Here is a 14,475-nt window from a genome sequence, read left to right as displayed (position 1 = left end):
AAATTAATCAGTGTTCTGAACATCAAAGAACACACATTTTGGAACATTTATTTGGATGTACTCAACATACTCCCATCCACAGCTCTGAGCACATACCCACACTCCATAAAACATATACAGCCTATAAGCTGAACCAATGTTCAAACCGCATTCTCCCACCATTCAGCCCCATTTGCTCAACCTTCCCACTTCAGAAAAATCCTGGGAAAGGGACAGATCTTATAGCTTGACCTGAATGTCAAAATGTTCCATAGAGCAGGGGCTCTCGACCTTTTTCTTTCTGAGCCCTCCCCCCACCCAACATGCTATAAAAACTCCATAGCCTGCCAGTGCCACAACTCTTTTTCCACTAGCCAGGACCAGCATTAGGATGTATCAAGCAGGGTAACTGCCCAGGGCCTCACACCACAGGGGTCCCCACAAAGCTAAATTACTCAGGCTTCGACTTCAGCCCCAGGTGGGGCTTCACCTTTCTGTTCTGGGTCCCAGCAAGTTTAACACTGGCCCTCCTTGGTGAGCCCCCTGAAACCTGCTCACGGCCCTACAGAGGGCCCCGGGCCCCTTGTTGAGAACTGCTGCTCTACAGTTACAGTTCCTTGCCTGGGCTCCTCCTAGGAAGAAACTCGCTCTCCTCAGAGCTAAGCTTTCCAGTTTAATCTAGCCCTAAGAGCCCAGTTCAACCATCCATTCTATTGACTCTGCTAGGAGTTGATCAAACACCACATGAAGATGCGGTTTGTTCAGACAAACTGTGCTGTTGTTCTACTCTGACTTCTGACATGAACAGCAGTTCTATGAATGAATGACTATCTTCATTCTAGGATGGGGGAAGAAGAGGAGGAGGAGGAGGAATTTGAGTCTTGCTCTGGACAGGACATAATGGTTCCTACCAGCGTGAATTAGTCTTTTCATAACTCGTAACTCACAGATATGACTAATGGATAAGACAATGAGATGACGGTGGAAAGAGATTCTCCCCTCTAAGCAAAGATAATGATAAGTGGGAATACCAAGAGTATGCAAAAGCAACCAAAGGCTGGAAGAGAAGATCTAATTTGCCAGAGGAAGGCTTAAGTAGTTCCTTGAATGTCTTCTGTATACTTTAATCACCAGGCAACTGCAACATCACAATAACCCTCTTTCTGTATAATCTGCTGCAAAAGGTCAACATCCTATTATATTTTGCTAGCAATATCCTCCCCTTATGCCTTTTTGCCACCATTCATGGAGTTCATATATTGTATGTGAGGAAAGAGGGGGCCTTTAACCCTGACTTAAAAAGAAGAAATAATTTGCTTTTTCCAAAGTGAATGAGACAGATTAGTGTCACGTTTCAGGTCCTGTTCAGCATTCAGCCTGGTGTGCAATCTGTCTGAATTAGGCTTTTGAAAATACTCCTTCACCTCCTTACAAGTTAAAGGGGCGAAATAATTTCTGACCATTTTTGCATCATGCTAGGAAGAAAAGCACTGGATATCAGACTGAAGACTAAATCCTGACATCAGGGTCATATACAGGCAGATCCTCCTAACTGCCTACACATAAGCAAGGCAATAAAAATCTTTCCAAATATCCTCCTGGCTACTGCATGGTGCTGGAAATTGCATGTCTGGCAGAAATGATCTTTAAACTGCATAAAACACGAGACTAGGATCACCTCTCCACAAAATGCTAAACAATGTTTATCTGCATTGATTACAATGTAGTTACATCAGTGTAAAACAGGCTTACGAAGAGGAGAATCAGGCCCCTTGACCTTTGAAGTGGCTCCACTTAAGTTAGTATTTAAAAGAAAAAAAAACATTTACCCCAATTTGTGAAATAGATTATCTCATTCATAACGCCCTGTACTTTCAGCTGCATAGTCTGCTAACAGTGAAGTGCGGTTGTAGGACTATTCGGTATCCCCTGGGTTTAAGAAATAGAGCAACAACAAAAGTAAAGACCACAGTACAAGATCATTGGACTGCCTCACTCCTTGGTGACCTGTCATATCTTTACTTGAAAAATGTATATGGAGGTTAAAATTTTCCCAATTAGTAATGGAGATTTCAGAACTCCATTCATCAGTGAGTCAGGGTATTTATTCAGTAAGTTCATTGGTATTTGGAAAGTTAATGAATTCTGCATAAAAAGAGTCAGTGGAGTTACAGCACAATACAACCGGTACAGCAGAGTGAAGAACTAGGCCGCATAAATTGAAGAAGTGACAAGAAGATAGTCTTCTAGATTTTTATGTCAATCCCAATTTCTTTCTAAAAAAGCAAATCTTGAGAGGTACTTTAAATTGATTTCAATGGGATTTGCAAGCGCCTGGCATTCCTCTCAGGAATGGGTCCACTGAATGTAGGTATTCAGTATATACGTGTGCAATTTCTGCTTGGAAATTCTCTGTATATTTCAGTCATTCCAACCTCTAAAATAAATCCTGCTGAAATAGCAAAGGCCCAGGTACTGTGCAGTATAGGATTAGACTTCCCACCATCCACCCCATGAGCTCTGATCAAGGGTAATGCATAGTTGCACTCTGTCAGGAGCAGATCAGAAATCAAACTGTGACTCAGTCACACTGTGGGCTGGTTCCTCTCTTATTCCAGCGTGAAGAGTAATCACTTCCCCATCTGCAACAGATCAGCAGTGCTGCTCTGTACGTTTGGGGGGGGAAGGGCACAGAGTCAAGGTTTTGCCCAATCCCCACTTCTGCTCACTCGTCACCCACCCACGTGGAAGGGGAGAAGATACCCCAGGGACGTCTGAGGAAGGTTGGTGCAGTGGCTACGATGATATGGATAGGACACAAGACCCAGGTTCAATTGCTACTCTGCCAGGTTTCCTGCGTGACCTGGGGCAACTCACTTAGCACCTCTTTCCCTCCATTCCCTGGTCTGAAAAGTGAGGATAATAATAGCACTTCCCTACCTCAGAGTGCTATTGTGAGGATAAATATACCGTGGAGGAACTCCATACTACAGTGAGGAGAATTATAAGAGTACCAAAGAAAATAAAAGAGGCTGCTCCTTCCCTTCCCCGACGCACAGGTGCCAACTTTCAGTTTTCCCCTGGGATGCTCCATCCCCAATTGGCCCTGAGGCCCCTCCTTCCCCGGAGACGCCACCCTACCCCCTCCCCGGAGCATGTCCTGCCCTCACTCTGCCTTTTCCCCACCCTGCTCCTCTCACCCACTGCCAAACAGCTGATAGGAGGCACTGGGGGGAGGAGCTAATTGACAGGTGGCTGCTGAGCGCTCACTATTTTTTTTGCCTTGTGGGTGCTCCAGCCCCAGAGCACCCATGGAGTCAGCGCCTATGCACAGACTAGCAACAGACTAGGAAGTACAAGGGAATAAAGGGAATGCAAGACACCTTCACAACTGAACCTATAACAAAGGAAAAGTTACACTGGATTCACTACACTCCTTCCTCCCAAACATTCCTTGAACATCAATCTTTGTGTGACTGAAAGCTAGAGGAAGATCAGCTAAAGAACATTGTCATTTTTTGTTGTATTTCATTAATACAGCAGAAAGTGTTTTTAGTGGGAAAAAGCCTACTTAATCAATTTTAGTATTGATAGCTGCAATGGCTAAGACCCTCTTTAATAAATATAGTTTTCTTTCTGTCAACAATACCGGCAAGACTAGGGAGTTACAGGCAATTCGATCTCATATGGCATCTTAGCAAATGGCAAGATATCAGCAATTATATTTTAAATTAACATGCAGCAGGTTTAGGGGGAGAACATTCCTGGAATGAAAATGAAATGGCACTTAGAACAATTAAATATACTTTTCAACCTGAAAGAACCCAAAATATTTCACAAGCTCTATATATGCAGACCACCACTGAAACACAACTGTCTCACAAATGGTGGGTGACCACCAACCAGTACATACAGTGCACAACAGTGTGGCCCCAGAGGGTGCACAAGACACTCAGAGGAACCTGTGCTTTAGGAACATCCATGAAGAGTAGGCAGAAACTTGATTTTAGAGGTCTCCTCCAAGAGACCAAAACACAGTAATCTACATGACACTCAATGTAAATATCTGCCTTAGAAGGAAGAGGGGGTAAATCAGATCTATAGAAAATTTGAACCAAGAGTAGGTATGTATTTCAGATCTGTTACATACAATCAGCATGGTCCAGTGAATAGGGCCCTTTGTTCTATTCCTAGGTTAGGTCTACACTGGGGGCGGAGGTGGGGAGGTCAACCTAAGATGCGCAACTTCAGCTACACAAATAGCATAACTGAAGTTGGTGTATCTTAGGTCGATTTACCTGGCCATGAGGACGGCGGCAAGTCGACTGCTGCCACTCCCCCCGTCGACTCCGCTTCCGCCTCTTGCACGCGGTGGAGTTCCGGAGTCGACAGCAGAGCGATCGGGGATCGATTTTATCGTGTCTAGTATAGACCCGATAAATCGATCCCCGATAGATCGATCACTACCCACCGATCCGGTCAGTAGTATAGACGTACCTCTAGCAAGTCACTTCATTTCTCTGCTTTCGTTTCCCCCTGACACTTTTTGTCTCGTTTGCCTATTTAGATTGTAAGCTCTTGGGGGCAGGGTCTGTGTCTTATTAAGTATTTGTACAGCACCTAACATACTGGGGTGCTAGGTGCTACCACAATACAATAATAAATAATAAGTTAACCTACCACCTCTACTGTTACTAACTGGGCTAAATCCTGAGAGTTACTGAGCAGATGCCTCTCAGGAGAGAGCACAAAATTTATTTTGTGAGACTCTTACCCAGAGTTGCATCCTTCTGTCAAGAACCCCAAGTGCATCCTCTTATGGTTTCACAATTCTAGTGTAGAATATGTCCAGGGAGTTAGTGATAAGTGATCTATTCATCAATATATAGTACAATGAAAGAGTGAAATCAACATAGGTTCTGATACTCATTTAAAGGAATTACAGATTGACAGGTACTAAAATGAGGGGCTTAAAGGAGAGAGAATGCTTGTCATCTTTTGGAAAGACAACTGTGCACCTCCTTTTCATTGCATTGTATTATAGTGATCACAACTTCCTAATGAATATCAGTTTCTGTCACAAAACTGTGGCACGTAAGCTCATACAATTTGGCATGACTGACAACACAATGGCCTCTCTGAGACGAGAGAGATTTCAGAGGAGTTAAGTTATAAAGAACATGCAATCGAAATGTTAGATAATGGACACCTCACTTCCTGCATAAAACATATGTCCTGATAAATAATGTACTGGTCTGAACAATTCTAAGAGCAAAATAAAAACAAATGACTAGGTGCTATGCAATATAGCATGGCTGTTAAATGACAGAGCTATATTCAGGGAGAAAAGCCACTAGAAAAGGAATTGGCAAACTATGCCTTGTCTTAATATTGTTCCCAGCCAGTGGCTACGTGGTGGCTTCAGTCCTGTTCCCAGTGGACAAGAAGCACCACAACTGGCACAATTAGGAACCCTTGTTGGCAGTCTCAGTGGTGAGGCTAGGACTGATATGATGTAGATGAGGTATATGGGTTAGTGTGAGGAAGCTCAGAGAAAGCAGTGCTCCATGTCATACCTGGGCTGTAGATAAAAAATAGCTAACCGTGGAGACTGAAGTCTATCTGACACCTTTTACCTACCCTAATGTTTCTTAGGGACAGATTATGATGCCCTTACTCAGAGCGAGTAGTACTCTTGCTGCGCAAGTAGCCCCCTGGACATCAGTGGAACCATTCCTGGCAAAAGATACTATTCCGCATGAGGAAGGGTATCACTATTTGGGCCCTTAGTTTATTTTAAACCTTAGAAGGTAGTAAATAGAAAACTGTTGAGGATACTTTAGAAAAAAATAGTCTGAAAATATTTTCTGCGGAAATATCATTGACTGAACACAAGACTCAACCCAAAACATCAAACATGGTTAAATGTAATACCTAGTATTACCAGTTATATATTTCTATTCTTGTGCCAGTTACAAAGAGACTGAGCCTGTTCCCATTGCTATAAAAATCAATGGAAGTTTGGCCATTAACAAGTAAGATTGGATTCCTAGGGTTCAAAAGTGCTCCAGCACTCACTGCTGGAGCGAGATATTCAAGAGTGCTCAGCTCTCAATAAGGCATTTTAAAAAGAAGCCAAGTTTTCAGACAGATTTTCAGCAGCAAGGAATTCCCAGTAAGAACACAGAGCTGCTGGGTGCTGAACAATTTTGGAAACCTTTATTTAGGTGCCTAAATGGGAGTTGTTGGGTGATGGATTCTTTTTTAAAATCTGGTGCTTAATGATCAGATGGAGAACAAATGCACTTGGGTCAATCACTCCGACAACTGCCATTAACTTGTCCAGTAAAAGGGCAACACATCGGTCAATCTTATTTATAAAAAAAAAAGGGAGGGGAAAGGGGGGGACAAATGAGTGGTTTTGCAGACAAAGGTGTTTATTTTGTGTGACACTGCTCACATAACGCCAAACTCTCTATGAAAACATTTTTACCTCAGAAAACCGGGACGCATTTTCGTTATTGAGTACTGTAGAGCCAAACATATTGAGGTCTTGCAAATATATTCTGTATTGCCATGGTGCTTATGTCCTCTGGATATCTGCATTCCCACTACAGTGTGATGAGAACCTGGCAGCATGTGCTACTTAGAAAATTCATGCTTAGGCACCTCATCTCTCACCCAAACTGACAGACTGGGAGGAAAGGATGGGTAAACGGAATAATAAACTTCCCAATGAGCCCAAATATCATCCCTGTTTGTGGCACCAAATATTTCTGAATATCATCCTGAAATTACTGATATTCTGCATTTTTGATTAACCCATTCCTACCCCGAAAACTCTCTCTTTAGGACAGTAGTTTTCAACCTGTGGTCCACAGACCCCCCAGGAGTCCTCAGATTACGTCTAAGATTTCTGAAGAGATCCGCATCTCCATTCAAAATTTTGTAGGGGTCCACAAATGAAAAAAGGTTGAAAACTAGTGTTGTCGGACAGCTGAACTGCAGTCACAAAAGACCCCAAAAGACTCAGAACACCCCTGCCCCAAAGATCCTTTTTCCTTCAGAGAGGGAGCAGATGGCCCATTCCTAGAATGGAAAAAAAAGTCTCTGGCTGCTGCTCTAAACACTTAGAGGTTTTACTGTCTCTCTTCTATCAAGGCTTGGGCCTCCTCCCACTTGCCAGAGCCTCTTTCAGGACCTTAGGATCTAAGACACTGCCCCTTGAAGATTGAAGATGTGGGGAGCAGCCACTCAGCATCCCTAAATGTCTCAGCTGTTTCCTCTCTCACTCCTGCAACAGATGAAGCCTGGTGAAGAAAGGGAGCCCCTTGGGCCTAGGAAAAAGGGGGTTCTAGAGGTGATTGAGCTGTGGTGGATAATCAGATTAGATTTTGAGGTCTGGATATAAATTAAATTAATGGAGATATCCTATCTCCTAGAACTGGAAGGGACCTTGAAAGGTCATCAAGTCCAGCCCCCTGCCTTCACTAGCAGGACCAAGTACTGATTGTGCCCCAGATCCCTAAGTGGCCCCCTCAAGGACTGAACTCACAACCCTGGGTTTAGCAGGTCAATGCTCAAACCACTGAGCTATCCCTCCCCCCTATATTGGATATCACTTGAATATTAGAACCCATGACTCCAAAGGACTGCCTGTTTCCCCACTCTAACCAAGATCACAGCAGAGGCAGCTCCTCCCTACATTGGTCCTGATCGCATGAACTGCTAAGAGCCCACAACTTCCACAGAAGTCAGCGGCAGTTGAAGGCTGGGCCCAAACCAGCATCAAGTTTTAGTAAGTGCCTCTGCAATTAGGTGACTTATGGCGGGAACAGGAGTCATCTCCAAATGCCCTTGCTTTTGTGGATTCCCAAGACCCTTAATACTGATTCAGTGTAAGCTTTTTAAATTTTATTCATACAGAACTAGCCCAGGGCATGTAACAGTGGCCAGAACGATGGGGTTCTCTGGCAGAGAGCCACCTGTGCTGTAATGACCAGTTACCATAAGATAAATTAAAAACCCCTTAGCAGCTTTAACTCTAAATGTCTTTGCCTTTGTTGATCTGGCCACATTTCTTCATGTAATTTAATTTTTTGTGCATGAAAAGTTATAGCCATTTATGAGACATATAACACCACCACTTTGATACTTAAAGGAGCACATTTTATTTCGAATCCTTTGAGCTATATATTATTTGCCAGGAACATAAAGTCTTATAGCTCCATTTGTGAAAGAGGTATTAATTTTTACAGGTTTTCCATAGAATTTCCTCATAAAGGCTGCAGAATGTACCATAAACAAATGAACAGCATGCTTTATTTCTTCATTAAACCATACTTCACCCCTCAATAAACTAGCTGACTTCAGGATAGCCTATTAGAAATAGAATACATAACATTAAAGGGGAGAGAGTGAGGCCAGCTCTACATTCCACGGGGCCCTATCTGAAAATACACGTGAGGCCACATTCAGCTCCCAACTCCCCAATAAAACTGGATCTCCTCCATATATTCACAACACATACACCTCAAACACCTCCAGTTTGCTAGCAACCTACTCTGGCTACAAAGAAACTCCACCGACTCTCCCCTTTTTGTGAAGATCTGCCATTTGTGGTGGGACCTCCTTTTCCACTACATGGACCCAGAAAACCAGAAAGTGTTGACGAAGTTCAACTTTTCAACGGGGGAGGAGGGAAGGCAGGGAATTTAATCTCTGCAATGGCATGCTGGCCCTCAAGTCATAAAGGGTCATGGGAATCTCAGTGGGCCTTCTAGTTGGCAAGATGGGTAAATGTATGCTGTATGGGGTTCCTGGAAAAGGAGGGTGCTCTAGGATCACATAGGGGCACAGGCCTAGTAGCAGAAAGAACAATTATGAAAGAGAAATATTCCACTCCAGGAAATCAAACGTACCTGGCGGGGAGGTAACTCCCATTTGTACTGGCTTTCTTTTGTCCAAATAATAGTCAAATAAGTAGCAATTACTGTATTATAGAAATCTGATCAGCCTGCCCAAATTTCCCAAGAGTTAATCCGCAAATAGTCTGCTGAATCACTGTTTTTAAACTGTTGGGATAAATTATCTCTCCAGTCTGACAGGTAGGAACTGTCTTGTTAGTGCTGCTAATCAAAGCTTGCCTCAAAATGATGTTTAGACTTAACAACAATAAAAAGGAGCAGCTAATGGATATATATGCAAGACTTAGAAACCATCTAATCAATTCAACAGGCCTTAGATGAAATCCAGCCCCTTTTTCCTCGGTGGCAGAGGAGACGAGGTGCAGGAGACGAGGCAGGATTGCTGGAGTCCATGCGTGGGGTCCAAATCCCCTCTCTTCTATTCTAATACTGCTCATTTGCTTTGGTTTCTGAGCAGCCAGCACCATATTAGTCAGAGGGGCTCTCTACGTTGCTTCATGTTGATGTATTTGGGCGGTGGGGAAATGCAGGGCCCATGTGCCCTGCCATGGAGGGGCAGAGGGAAGGAGTGAGGAGCGTACCAGTGACCCACCATATACAGATCCACCAGCCATTACCCTTCACATGGAAGGTGTGTAAAAGCAGCCGGGGCTGCTGAGGTCTCAGGGACGCACTAGAGGCTGTGGAGCTCTCCCGCTGCTTTACACGCTGTGATTGGCCCACGACGCCAGACTCCACTGGTCACCTGTTACATTTTCAAACAAGCACTTTTGTGCTTTCTCCCATGCTGCCCCTCATCTCCAACATCTACAAAACTAGCCCATTACCCTCCTTCAAAACCATCTGCTGCGATGCCTACAAAAAACTGGACACCGGTTAGGCCACTGTTGCACTGACACCAAAGCCTCTCCTACTGCCCAATGCTGTCTCGCTGCTTCCTTGCACTCCTGTCAGTCTGTCTGAATCGACCTCCTCTCCTCTTATACTTCGATTGTAAGCTCTTTGGTGCAAAGACCATTTACTGTATGGTGTTTGTACAGCACTGAGCAAAACAGGGGCCTTCCATGAGGGGGCTCCTGGGCACTACGGTTTAGCAAACAATAATAAGTAATTACATTGGTTTTCTTTGTTCCTGCTCTTTTGGGATCAGATGGGAGAAACTTTTCTCCCTATTGACCTAGGACAGATTCAGATGAGTGATGCAGAGGTGGCATGCCTTCTGTGACAGCCCAAACCAGTGGGGTACAGGAGTCTGGTAGAGGGCAAACATACTGGTCACTGGATGAGTAGTTTTCTGTTCCCTGAGTGACCAGAGCAGGGGCTGCACTAGAGTAATCAGGAACCTGCTAGAACCAATTAAAGCAGATAAGCTGATTAGATCACCTGCAGCCAATCAAGGCAGGCTAATCAGGGCACCTGGGTTTAAAAAGGAGCTCACTCCAGTCAGGGAGGGGGGAGCCAGAGGAGAGGATGTGTGTGAGAGGCGCTGGGAGCAAAAGGCTGAGAGTGAGAGGGTGTGCTGCTGGAGGACTAAGGAGTACAAGTGTTATGAGACACCAGGACGAAGGTCCTGTGGTGAGGATAAAGAAGGTGTTTGGAGGAGGCCATGGGGAAGTAGCCCAGGGAGTTGTAGCTGCCATGCAGCTGTTACAGCAGGCACTATAGACAGCTGCAATCCACAGGGCCCTGGGCTGGAACCCGGAGTAGATGCTGGGCCCGGGTTCCCCCCAAACCTCCCAACTCCTGATCAGACACAGGAGGAGTTGACCCAGACTGTGGAGAAGATCACTGAGGTGAGCAAATCTGCCAAATAAGTGCGGGACCCACCAAGGTAGAGGAGGAACTTTGTCACACTTGTCTGTCATCAAATTCTTGGGTTAGTAAGTCCCTCTTAGAAATCAATATTAATTAATGAGATAAAATTTAACTGCTATTCTCTACAGTCAAATAGATTCTATTTCATATTCTTATCCTAATTTAGAGAGTTTCCACCTTGGATTTACAACAGAGTAAAAAAAAAAAAAACAGAGCTGTACACCTTTTCCATTTGGTCACACCTCTTCTCAAAACCTACTATCACAGGATCCGCAAATCAGTTTCCAACTGGGTGTAGTTACTGTCAAAACCTTGCGTCAAGTGAAGAATCAATTTAAGATCAAGCAATGTAAATGTACAATAAGGCAGTGACTGAATTTATAATCCAGGGCAAACTCCCACTGTACTCTTATCTTGCAGGAGTTTTGACTGCATTAGAGCTGAAGGATTGAACCTATAGACAATGCTAAAATTTAAATACATTTATTTATGCTGTTAAATCGTCAGTTGCAGGTATCAAAGTTGGCATTTCAGTGCTGTGCCACAGCTGGGGTTTAGTGCTACAGTCAAAAGCTCTAAGCTTTAATTACGAACCATGCATTCTCACAGCATTACAGCCATAGCCTAGACATTTGTGATTAGTGACTGGGTGGATTAAATAAAACCTTTAAAGATCCCAAAAACTAATGATAGCCCCCCAAAAATAAAACCTAACAATTGCATAAGTTTTTATGCAATTTATCTAGTTTTTATGCAAATTATCTAGTTTTTAATATTTAGCGTGGTTTTTTTAAAAAAAAAAAAAGATTAACATAAGGCTCAAATTTTGCAGTCCAGGTAAGCATCGCCCTGAGTGAGGAGTTGTGCAAAGCCACACATCCCTAGGGGTAACATGGGGTACCAAGCGTGCCTCCAAAGCAAAACCCTGTCTCTGCCTGCATCGGGGGTGCACAGACTGCACAAACGCTGTACAGCTCTGTGTGGAAGGGGAATCATGGCCATTCCCCTGCCCCTGGAGAAGGATGCAGAGAGGGAGCAGTACCTGCACTCCCATGAGCTTAGGATCTGGGATTGTCTCTGTCCCTTGTTATTGGCGCCAGAGATCTTCCACTGTTAATAAGGGCAAGGAACAATCCATCCTTTAAATGTTTACATACTATTAATGTATGATCAAACAAACGCTTACTGAAAAATCAATGTGGTGTTTTCTAAAGTCAAGCTGCCAACATATCTTCCTATAGCCATGAAATGCAGATTGGGCTTTTTTCTACTGTTATGCTGACTTTTTTTTATTTACTAAGTTAAGAAATGGGTATTATAAATTCAAAGTGAGAATTAAAAGGCAGGGCAGGTACCGATAAAAACCGACAGATGAATCCAGACACTTCAGTTTTATAACAGGCAGAGAGTGAAGATGTATAAAGGGGAATGGAACCCCTAAAAATAATTACTACAGGTTATAAATCACAACATAACCCTGTTGGTGGTTTAGCCTCATGATAGCACTTCTCTACAGGAGGGCTCGGCTCAATTCTTGGGGCCTGATTCTCTGATGCCCTGAATCTTGCAAAGTCACAATACTAAATCAGAACAGCTCATTTTTGCATTGGTGCAAATGGCTGCACAAGGTACAGGGTAATGGGGAACAGGGTCCATGGTTTCCTTTTCCCTGGGGTAAAAAGGAGTGAGCGTGTCATGGTGATAGCATGCTCAGCCCATGTAGGCATTTTCCAGTAGCCCTTCCATAAGCAGGACTCCCAATAGCATCAAACCAATCCTACAGCTATAAGGGCTTGTCTTCTTGGCTGCTGAAATCGATGCAGTGGGTGTCAATTTAGCGGGTCTTCATTAGAGCCGCTAAAATTGACGGCAGAGCGTTCTCCAGTTGACCCCGATACTCCACCTCTCCAAGAGGAGTAAAGTAAGTTGACCAGAGTGTCTCCAATCAACGCAGCACAGTGAAGACACCAGAGTAAGTCGACGTAAGCTACGTAGCTGGAGTGGCGTAACTTAGGTCGACTTACTCCTCCTTTCTACGCCCAGTCTTAGGGCTTGTCTTCACTACCGGGGTAAGTGCTCAACAGCAATCCTTCTAGCCAACCAGGAAGCTGTACTGATGGACTTTGATGAAATTTTGTCAGTTCCTCCATGGTTGCAAGGACGGAGCTTGTTCCTTATATGGACCTCTAAGGGTGGGAAAAGAAGGTTGGGATGGAAAAAGTGGGGATGTTCAGGTCTCTGACTAAGACACAGAATCATGTGGAAAAAATAAAAAGAAAGAGCAGCTATTCCACTGCTTCTGGGCCATTACTTCCTGACTTTGCAATGCATACTTAAGGACTCCTTAAATTTCAAGATATATTACTGACACTATTCATCGGAATACAGTCTATCGTGTCACAACCTAGTTAGTGACTTTTTGATCCTGAGTTTTAGGATATGAACTGAACAATTTACATCAGCTGAGGACCTAGCACCTGGATCCAATTCATTCATTCATCAGAAAGCTACAGTAAGAAACCAAATTATGGAGAAGTTATAAATATTCATATTATAAATATGACATTTCAGCCACACCAGCTGTCTTTTGAATGTCAACAATTACAATACCTGGAACTGCTTTCTACTTTTCCCTTTTTCATTTTAATCTTTGCTAAAGTTAACAATGGTTGTTTGGGTTTCCTTTTTTGCTGCACTAAGATCTTCAGAGATACAGATATCGGAACGTGGCCCTTGAGAATATTCAATGGCCAGAGATAAATTACTCTCGGAATGCATCCCCGCAATATATGCACCCTGAGGGCTTAATTTTGTCCATGCCAAAAGCATGTACATCCACAGGAGCAAGGGAAAAATGAAGAGCTGCCTGGGAGCACGCCAGGTTACACAAAGGGTAAAGGCCTTTCCACATTTAGTACCACTGTGCACATCAGTAGTGAGACTAATGTGCAGCTCATATTCTTTTGGATACATAAGTTAGAAAAGGGGCAGACACCCACTCAGGGGCGGCTCTATGTTTTTTGCTGCCCCAAGCATGGCAGTCAGGCAGCATTTGGCAGCGGCAGCTCTGCGGGTGATCTGCCGGTCCCGCGCCTTCGGCGTACCCACCGCCGAATTGCTGCCGAACCCACGGGAGCGGCGGACCTCCCGCAGAAACGTCACTGAAGGCTGCCTGACTGCCGCCCTCATGGCAACCGGCATGCCACACACACACACACACATATACACCAGCTTGCCGCCCCAGGCACGCGCTTGCTGCGCTGGTGCCTGGAGCCGCCCCTGCACCCATTGGAGACGAGGCATGGTCAACCCAAGAAAATGCACATTCTCATCTTCTAGAAATGGCTGCGTGGGATGTCCAGCAAGTCTCTCAAGCTATTCCAGCTAAGAACAACTATCTCTACACAGCAAGATTTTATTGCAAATATCCAGGCGATGCCAGCACACCCAAATGACCCTGCAGGATGCACCTAAGGATGCAGAACAGACTGACACCAGTTCAAACTGGCAAGGAACTCTATCAGAAGAGACAAGATTCCTAGCCACTTGACTAGCAGGAGAGGGAAGAGTAGGGATCATGTCCAAACAAACACCATTAAGAAGTCAGTCCTTTTCAAGGCAGTGCTAGTCCCACACACACGGTTCACCGTTACACCCACAGCTGCACACGTCTACAGTCCATCTGCAGTGCTCATCAGATTTACATCTGTGGAAACAACTACATCCAAGAAGGAAACTAAAAAGGGTCTGCACA

The 14,475-nt window shown here is 44.2% G+C and overlaps 1 protein-coding gene across 8 annotated transcripts in view; it reads right to left on the bottom strand.

The window, feature by feature from the left end:
* The window catches only part of ITPR2 (inositol 1,4,5-trisphosphate receptor type 2), a 348,068-nt gene that overhangs the window by 201,296 nt on the left and 132,297 nt on the right, over positions 1-14,475 (bottom strand). The window lies entirely within an intron of this gene.

Source organism: Mauremys reevesii, linkage group 1 (genome assembly GCF_016161935.1).
Source record: "Mauremys reevesii isolate NIE-2019 linkage group 1, ASM1616193v1, whole genome shotgun sequence".
In the NCBI taxonomy this organism is placed as follows: domain Eukaryota; kingdom Metazoa; phylum Chordata; order Testudines; family Geoemydidae; genus Mauremys; species Mauremys reevesii.
Note: the sequence above shows the minus strand (reverse complement) of the source record. Positions and strands in the feature narration are given on the sequence as shown.